Genomic DNA, 9,862 nt, shown 5'->3' with positions numbered 1-9,862 from the left:
AGAGAGAGGGAGAGAGGTGGGAGGGGGAGTACCGGGCATACAAGCTCCTGTATGTGTGTGTGCGTCCACCGCAACGTGAGAAAGTCCACACCACACAAAACACACCAGCGGCGGCGGCAGCAGTTGCAGTTGATTGTCCTCCAACCCGGTCTGACAGTAGCAGTCCAGCTGAGAGAGAGAGAGAGAGAGAGAGAGGGGCAAAAAAGGGAGTTTACTTCACTTGCCTAGTAGGGAGGGCTGACCTGCTCACACACACACACTCACACAGTGAGGGAGGACATGGGTGGAAAGAAAACGGGGGCAGGGAGCAGACAGGAGGAAGATGGGGTTTAGTAAAAAAGTAGGAGGAGGGTGAGGAGGATATTGAAAACAAGCAGCAGGATCTGTGGGATTCAGCACCTCTATCAACTCACAGATAACCGTTTCCACTTTTCACTTCCTGCATGAATTCTTTGAACGAGGTGAAAGTGAAGTGAATAGTTGATTCAAGCTATATAGACTCTAAAGATAGTGTCATAGCTGTAGTACATTTGAGATAATGGATTGAAAAAAAAAAAAAAAAAGCGCCAAAAAACAATGACAACCACATCACATCATCTATTTAAACAATTACAAAACCGTCAATCACCTTTCTTTGCATTATTACACTGGGACCTGATTTGTGTATGCATAGCCTAACTGTGGATATTTGATCATTAAGCAAATGTATCAGGAGCTCTGATGGTTGGCCGTTGGACAGTTTGGGGCCGCCCGTGAGCGTCTATCGGTTTAGTTTTTGTGTCCCTCAACGTCAGCTCTAGTCTGCCCGTGTTGGAGGCTTTTCAGACAATTTAGCATGTTGAATCGGCGGCGGAGCTAGTCGGCGAGAAAGAAGAGAGAACTCACTCTGATCGGCGGTTCAGCTTAAACTAATCGGTGCTCGAGAAGAGAAACGGAAGTGAGGAAAGCAAGCCAACGAGTAAAGTCAAGAGGGCACACAGGAGGCTCTTCTCATTTTTCATCTTCATCCACCTGATCATTCCACTACACGGATATTTTCACAACGACATCTGGAATGAAGATAGGCGGTGAGTGAGAGTGGTGTGAAAATGGTCGGCAGACGCTGCTTTGTTTCATGTAGGTATCATATTAAAGGCTTGTATATCCGCAGTCCTCAGTCTTTCGTTTTCCCTTTTTGAATGATGAATACAGACTACTGCCGCCTGCTGGTGTGGAGAGTTATTTCATCTCACGCAGGCGCAGAACGTACGTGCTAACTGGCCGTTGGGTGTTGTCTTTGCAGTGTGTTCTAATGCAACTTGTTGACCAGAACAAATGTAACGCGAGACGACAAAAAGTCGCCTTCATCGCCGCTAGTTCTTTGATGACAGCTTGGTGTGTCTGGGCCTTTATCCAGAATAAAAGCCGCCACTGTGAACACTGTAAAAACTACCCTCTGCATGCCATCACCAGCAGCCCAAGTGGCAAAGTAATTATAAGCAAGGGTCTACCTTGAGAGTGCTAAAACAGAGTGGATTTCAATTGTTTGTTTTGATAAATGAGAAGGCTAAATTTCTAGTGTGGGGGAGAGCGGGGTCGGTTGGGACACTTTTGTATCGACACCAATTAACCTTCTATTACTCAGAGACAGTAATGAAAATAATTGTATCCCTGAACAGATACAGGTGTCTGCTAATAATTTATCAAGTTTTTTAGAGCCCAACCCAAATTTGAAAGGCACGGTTTTGTTAAATGTACAAGGAGTGCATTTTCCCAAAGTTCTGCCTCCTGGGACATTTGGGACACCTTTTTCTGGGATAAAAAAAATATAATTTAAATTGAAAAATTGCAGTCTAAATCTGAACATCTCACACATTTCTTTGAGAAAAAAATCTTATATTTTCATAAATTACAGAGCTATGTAATTATTAATTAGGAAAAGCTTTGTCTTGTTTTTGTCTGCTTTTTGTTGTTTTGTAACAAGGTAGGAACTATAAACAATACTGTCCCAACCAACCCCGCTCTCCCCTACTAAATAAGTGCTTATGTCTTAGTCTGCGAGCAGATCGAAACAGGCCTATGCAAAAATAATGAACTATACCAAAGTTTGTCTCTCCACAGTCTGTGTTACCAGTCAAAAGCATTTTTCTTGATTATACGCTACCAGGTTTTGTATTAAGACATGAGTTAATGGTGTTTTGATTGAATACAACAAATTAATTTGATAATAGGACAGCTGGATTCCAGAAAACCTCTGACAAAACATCTCTTCACGCAGTGGTGTGCTGTTAACAAATCAGGTAGCTGGAAAAGACACTTTAAAGGAGCTGTTAAAGGTTGCATCACCCTCGCCTGGAGCTTTTATCCTAATAAATAAATGGGTTGAGACACTAATAGACCATTTCCTTTTCAGAGCTATCCTCTTGCCTGTAAGGCATTTACTGTAGATGAAGCTCTGTGTGTATATGTGTGTGCTGGGAACACTTTGCTTTTAGCAAAAAAGCATTACAGAACCTGAAGCAGCACTAAACGAGCAGCTATGTTTCCCCTCCCACCCCCCAAACACAAAATGCTGATTTCTAAGTTTTGAGGTTAAATATACGGGGCAAACAGTTTTTGTTTTCATGTTAATCTGGCTCGTTTGTATCCGCCGCCGTGCTTTGCACTTCTTTTCTTTCTCACACTCGTTCATGTTGTTCATTAGTGACAAACAATAGGCAGCCTGGCACCCTCGCTCCTCGATGAGAGGAAAAATCACTTCATAAATAAACAGCCCTGCCCTATTCTTCTTCTGTCTCCCCCCTCTCTGAAGCCCCTTTCCCACACAAACTTAACACAGTAACTGATGTCCCTGTCAGTTCTGTGTCACGTGGAAACGAGATCCAGACGCAGGTTGCGTCCGAAATTCCATACTAACATGCTATTTAGTAAACTAAGACAGTATGTGAAATATTTTAGTACGTCGGAAACCGTAGTATGAAACCAGTAGTATGAAACCAGTAATATGCAAATTGCATACTATTTCCGGTGAAATATTACAGTATTCAACGCTGGACACTACAGCAGCATAAATATCCCACAATGCAATGTGGTAGTGACAACAACGTTCATAACGGACATCGACAGACTGCTCTGTAACATCAATAACACTTCAATTTAAGTGTAAGATTTCACTTTGCTAGGCGTAATATATATTTTAAATTAATTCAGACGTTGATTCTCACAAATCGCTGTTTTAGTCACATGAGGTTGGCAGGAGGTACCATGGTTACACGTCTCCAACCGGCAAGGAGGTTCTCAGAGAGTGACGACGTAAATTACTGCTCAGTGCGTCCAAAAAGAGACATACTACTGTTTATTCACACAAAAATATGTTGAACGATGGTACACATATTGGGTATGTAGTGCATAGTATGCGAGTTCAGATGAAGCTGCAGTTGTCCTGGTCGTTTTTCAGCTAAGCAGCGAGTGATATTTAGCACATGGGAGGATTTGAAATTATATGCATGATGGTTTTAAGTAGCCACTAAGGCAACTCGATCTCTTGGGCGTCATGTTGACAGTGAAAATTAATTTTGAAATATCAACCGGGTTGCAGCAGCTTCTGGCAATTTAGCCCTAATTTACACACTCGTAACTTCAGAACTCTTTGATTCTGTGGTGCCCAGATTTTCCAACTTTCTCTTGCTGTGCTGCTTCCTATGGTGAGAAGAAAAATCTAAAGTAACACCTAATGTAGCCAAAATGTTGTATAAGAATAGACTGGACAGCAAGATGCTCTGTTTAGGAGAACTAATGTACTGTTTGTATGTCCCTTTGAAGGATGAAAAAAAATTAAATGACAGAATAAAACAAAAACACACACAGCTTTCTCATTTATCATTCCTGAATCTGCTAATTTTCTTTGTAACTCACAAGCCCAGCTGCCCTCCCCCTTCACCTCTGCCTCTCTGTCCTATTCCCACTCCCCTCCTCCAGTGAAACAGAATGTCATTTCAAGCATGTCTAACCGCGGGAAGCCTTTTAAAAACTGTGACAGCATTTGCCCCCAATCCCCACTAGCTGTGAAGCTGTGTATGTGTGTGAGTGAGAGAGAGTGAGAGAGAGAGAGAGAGAAAGAGAGAGAGAGAGAGTAATGAATGTCTGTATTGATTTGCTGGAGGACAGGATATCATATGCAGATTGAGGAATGACCCCTTTAAAAACACTTACTTTAAGGTATTGTAGTCTGGTGCCACACACACACACACACACACACACACAGACACACACACATGCTATTCTTAGTGTCACCCTCATGCTGGGCCTATGATGAATGGCTGAGACTGTCACAAGCGAAGGATGAGCAGTGAAACTGAAAAGAAAGAAGAGTAAAGAAAGGGCTGCTGACAGGAAAAACAAAAGGAAAGATCAGAGAAGGATGACGGTCGTCTGAGGCGGTTTGAAGGAAAGATTTCTGAAGGACTGAGATAATAAAGAAAGTATGGTGACCTTTTGGGGAGAAGTGAAGGAGTTCAGAGAGAGGAGGACAGAGTGATGGACAGTAGGGATCAAGGCCGGAGACATAAAAATGCAACACATTTCTAGTTAGGTCAAAAATAAAGTTGCTCAGACATTTGAATCCGAAGCAGAGAGTGCTGCTTTTTTTCTGACTTCTTCCATTTCTCATATGCTAATGGTATTCAAGCTTGCTTTACACATTCAGATGATGTGTCGCAGCCAGCGCTGAGGGTCAATATGCTCTCTATTCAGCATTCACTCTCACATCATTTCTGACAGCCTGTCATAACACAACAACTTCACATGTCAGTAGCTTTCAGTGTCAAAGTCGAGTTTGCTTTCAGAATGCCGAATGTCGCTGAGGCTGTAGAAATGTGAAAACACATTCACGTTCTGATCTCTGGAATTAGGATACAAATGGGACATCATGTTAATGAACTGTGTTAACTCCTCGTGCAATTTGAGTGGGTTTTGCGTTGTTGTTCCTATCTTAATAATTTAGCTTTCTTGCGAATTTGAAAGGGAAAAGTATGGAGTGTCGCTCCATGCTGGACATCGGCGCCACAGAGGAGAGCAGTATCCTGCCGTATGCTGAAGAGCTACTTCTACAGTATATCAAGGTAAATTCCACCACTGCCAAGCCCGTTGGGAACAGACCTTTCATTTCCCAAATGCCTGATGATAAGTGTTTCTTCTCTCATCATCACTCAGACCACATCACTTTTCACAGAACTGGAAGCCAAAGCAGTGGCTGTGCTGGGTAGGTTGCATGACTGACAGCCGTAACTTTAACCGTTTTTTAGGTTCAGGCAGATTCCTTCATCACGGTCCAGTGAAAACCATGTATCTGCAAATGTGGGGATTTTTGTATTTTTTCAAATAAATTGAGGGATTGATTGTTCCTTTACTGGTTCAGAAAATGTTCATACTTCTTAAGCAAAATAAACCCTTCAAAAATCTAATGGGTCATCTGAAAATGTATTGTCAGTCAATATATAATGTATTGAGGGCAGTTTTTCTCAGTCAAAAACTCCACATATTTTACACATCAATGTCTGTTTATATAGGTGTTGGGGAGTACCACTGCATATGTGAACAAAAGTTGTATAAATCCCTTTGTGGCTCCGGAGGGAGCTGCACAAGTTCTGATAAATTGCCTCAAGTGACATCACTTGAGTTACTATGGGGATTGGGGATGGGGCTACTATGGGGATTAACATCATTACACATGAATACAATTGGACTACTATGATCCACATATTCTCAGCTTTACAGTGATACCCAATTTATGTATCTCCGAGACAGGGACTTTAGGGACTCCAGTATGCAGAAATATTAAAATACACCATTTTGGAATAGGTAAAAATAACCCATCTGTACTGCATGTAAAAAAAAACATGTTTTTTGCCCAAAAACTGCATGTGATTATCATAAAGTAATGTCTGTAAAGAGGAGACTCGTGGCTACCCATAAAACCCATTTTCATTCATATATATTGAGGTCAGAGGTCAAGGGACCCCTTTGAAAATCGCCATGCCAGTTTTTCCTAGCCATTATTTAGCCTCTTTCGCAACTAATGGATTACTTAGGTTTTCTAGTTTCATATGATGCCAGTAGTTTCACTCCAGCTTTAAAACTATGTCTGCTACAATCTCTGAAAAACAGAATAGCAGCCGTCAGATTTTTAAGAGGTTAATTAAATATCGATACATAGAATCAATTTGGAGAATCAATACAGTTTCACAAAACATAATATTAAAATACTAATGTGTATCGGTATTTTCTTGCATCCCTACACAGCAGCTCTTTCTGGTTACATGGACTCAGCATTACCAAAAATGTATAAATGGACTTGGCATACCTGTGCCTTCACATACAGACATATTTGTTATTAAAATACATCATCTCTGCTTTGGCATTTCCATCTGCACCAGAGGATTTAAAGACCACCTTACCTTTTCCCGGTTCACTTTTAGAAGCATTTATCCCTTTATTTGATGTGTGAACTGACTAACAGGCAGGGGATTAAGTACATTTTAGAGAAACACCTCTGTGGCACAGCAGCCCATCTGCTAATCCCCAGCCATTCACTTCAGCATGTCTTTAAACTAACAAGCAGTTTAACATAATCTGCTTTAAGCCTGTCCATTCACTCCTATTCACTGGTGCATTTACATAGCAATCCTTTCTGCCTGAATGGTCCGTGGAGAGCGAGAGACACAATAAAAGAATGAGAGAACATGTGTGGGGTTGTAGATGTGGGTGAGTTGTAGTTCCTCTTCACATTACAGTCCATTTGTACTCTCTGCCTCAGGGAGACGTAAGCAGTAGAGAAGTACTATTGTTTTAATTTGACCCAGAAGGAGCCACAGTTGAGCCAAAAAAAACCTAGAATACACTTTGTGAAATAGACTACAAAAAAAATCAGTTTTGTCCTGCAAAAAAATGTAAATAGTGGAACGTTGTTTTGGGGGGAGCTTGAAGGAGTCGGTGTTCAAGATTTATTGATGGAGGCAAGTAGGGAGTGCGTGAAAAACTGGTTGGAGGAATGTGTGAGGGGTGGAGTGGAGAAGCAGGAGCGTGATGATGAAGGATGGAGTAAAAGGGCTGCCTACGAACACTGCTTAACATTTGAGTGCAAATCAACAACTTCAGCATATAATCCTGTGACTGAAGCCCACTGAAACCTCCAGCTACTCCTGTCACAAACACACCAACCACGACTCATCAGAACAACCCCGAGAACTGACGAGAGAAATGAGGAAAACAAGGGATAACGCGTAGATTGAGGAGAGGCATGATGATGACGCGACGACAGAGAAGAAGTCGGTCAGGTTCACCTCTGACCTCAACACTGATTTGTTCTTGATTGACCTTTCACCTTTGGAGAAAATCCCTCCACACTACTGATAGACAATCACAGACAAGTCAGGATGAAAGTCAACCATGAAAACAGGAGTCAAAAGATGAATCCTAAACAGATGAAGGAAGGAAGAAACAGGAAATTATAAGCGGAAAACTCCCTTGTTCCTATCAACTTAATATTTGGGAAAAATGCTGTGCCATTCTTGATGAAGAAAAAAATTAAGATATTTCAGGTCTTTCACTCTTCGTTCTTTCATCATCTATGGTTTACACACATACACATTTATACATTAGGGCTGTCAAAGTAAACACAAATTTCTTTAATGCATTAACGCAATTGATCTTCCGGAGGTTGTACCGGGCTCAGTTTTAAAGCTAGAGTGAAGATAGTGGCATCATATGAAACTAGAAAACCTAAGGAATCCATTGGTACCATGCCATGCTAGCTTGTAGAAGGAACTTGTGCTAAATTTTGGTGAGGAAAAACTGTCATGGCCATTTTCAAAAGGGATCCCTTAATTTCTGACCTTGAGATATGTGAATGAAAATGGGTTCTATGGGTACCCATGAGTCTCCCCTTTACAGACATGCCCACCTTATGATATCCCATGCAAGTTTGTTGCCTGTTGAGTTTGAAATGTTATGATTTGAGCCTAATTTGTATGCTAAATGCAGTACCTGTGAGGGTTTCTGGACAATATTTTCATAGTCATTGTTTTGTGTTGTTAATTTATTTCCAATAATCAATATATGTATACATACATTTACATAAAGCATGCATATTTGTCCACTCCCATGTTGATAAGAGTATTAAACACTTGACAGATCTCCCTTAAAGATACATTTTGAACAGAAAAAAATGTGTGATTAATTTGCGATTAATCACGATTAATCATGAATAATCATGCGATTAATCGAGATTAAATATTTTAATCAATTGACAGTCCTAATACACATGCATACATATGCAATCACATATAAACATGCATCACCTTCATAGAGAAGGGTTATAAACATATCTCTTTGGGATGCATTACAGAGAAAACTTACTTTGCCAATGAAACATGAGCTATCCATTTGAAGTTACTGCACACACACAGACACACACAGGGGTAGGTGTCAAGCCTTTTAAACTTAATGAAAGCCTAATGATAGACTGGGAATGGCTTTTACAGCTTGTTATTGTCATTGTGAAACCACTCACTGTATCACTTTACAACCCCCATAAAATCATTGACGGGGATAGGTGTGGTTAGGGCGAGGAACTACAAAACTGAGAATGAGGATCAGAAATCCACCTCTGTAATCATGATATCATAAATATTTCAATTATTCTTAATTGCTTTACAGTATATCTGAAATGAAAGACTGGGTTTTCCCTTAAGCCATCTGGCAATACAAGGTTTTCTATAGGATTTCAATGGGATTCATATCCTGTTACTTTGCTCTAAAGACAGAGACGGTAACGTGTAACCACATATTAAAGGCTCAAATTTACTTTGAGTGTTTGTAGTGTCATAAATGAATTATGAGGCGGCGTATATCAAATCAAATGCAGCCAGGTCAAGAGATTTGTGTCTGAATGATGGGAAATACTTTGAGAGAAAGTGACTACACACAGGCACGTTGTTTTTGAGTCTGGAAGGAGCCAAATCAATCTGGCCCCCTGTGAAGAACAGAGGTTACGGCCGTTAAAGCAGTAACTGAATGGCCAAAAGGCAGGAATGTTAAAAATGTCCTGCTAAGGTAACAGAATAGTACGCAAAAGACAGAGGATTCGTGTGGCAGCTACTTCCTGAGTGGGAGCTGAAAGAGAGAACAACATGTCCCACCCACTCTGTGGGATCTTAGTCTGCCTACTTTTCTGATTCATAAATCTGCAACAGCTTACCAAATAACTGAGGATCACGATCTGCAGCCACCCACCAATATTTTTTGGGGGAATGGTGTTCATCTGGTTGTGTGAGATGCACAATATCTTGAACACTGATGATTTGATTCTTAACAGCATTTAAGTAAATGGTGCATCTCAGTGCTTCATTCAGACATAAAAAAAAAAAGCACTGACTCATGGAATTAAGCATATTTAGCCTTGCTGCGCCAAGTTCCACTACTGCCTCACAGCAGGGAATAGCTGCGCCGCGCTGCTGTGGTCCTGTTTGGTAGCAGAGCCGACAACGCCCAATCCGTGCCTCCATGTCCTTCCCTTAACTGTCCTAAACATAAACTGTGTTTATTCATTACTGATCGCTGTCAGCCATATCAGAGCTGTGTTAATTTACTGCTGATGCAAACTGTACCTTTCCTGCTGTTGCCGCTTCACATTGAAAGTGTTCAACTGGTGAACCGCAGGATGCTTTTATTGTGAAGAAGTTACAGGAAATGCAATATGTTTGTCACCAAGTTAGTGGAGCTTTATTAGCGGTTAGTGGTGCTATTTTTCAATGAAAACAGAGTTTAACTAAAGTTAAAACAAAAAACTACTGGAAGAGCACTGGGCTTTAAAGCAAGTTTTTGT

General features: G+C 40.9%; 1 long non-coding RNA gene across 1 annotated transcript in view; it reads right to left on the bottom strand.

Annotated features, from left to right (window-relative positions):
- Positions 1–15: 15 nt before the first annotated feature.
- The window catches only part of LOC141769101 (uncharacterized), a 56,128-nt gene continuing 46,281 nt past the window's right edge, over positions 16–9,862 (bottom strand). The window contains exon 3 of the long non-coding RNA XR_012594261.1: positions 16–168. This is a non-coding gene — a long non-coding RNA (uncharacterized LOC141769101). The remainder of the gene's footprint in view (positions 169–9,862) is intronic.

The sequence above is a fragment of the Sebastes fasciatus genome, chromosome 6 (genome assembly GCF_043250625.1).
Source record: "Sebastes fasciatus isolate fSebFas1 chromosome 6, fSebFas1.pri, whole genome shotgun sequence".
In the NCBI taxonomy this organism is placed as follows: domain Eukaryota; kingdom Metazoa; phylum Chordata; class Actinopteri; order Perciformes; family Sebastidae; genus Sebastes; species Sebastes fasciatus.
This window is presented reverse-complemented; position numbering and strand designations above follow the sequence as displayed.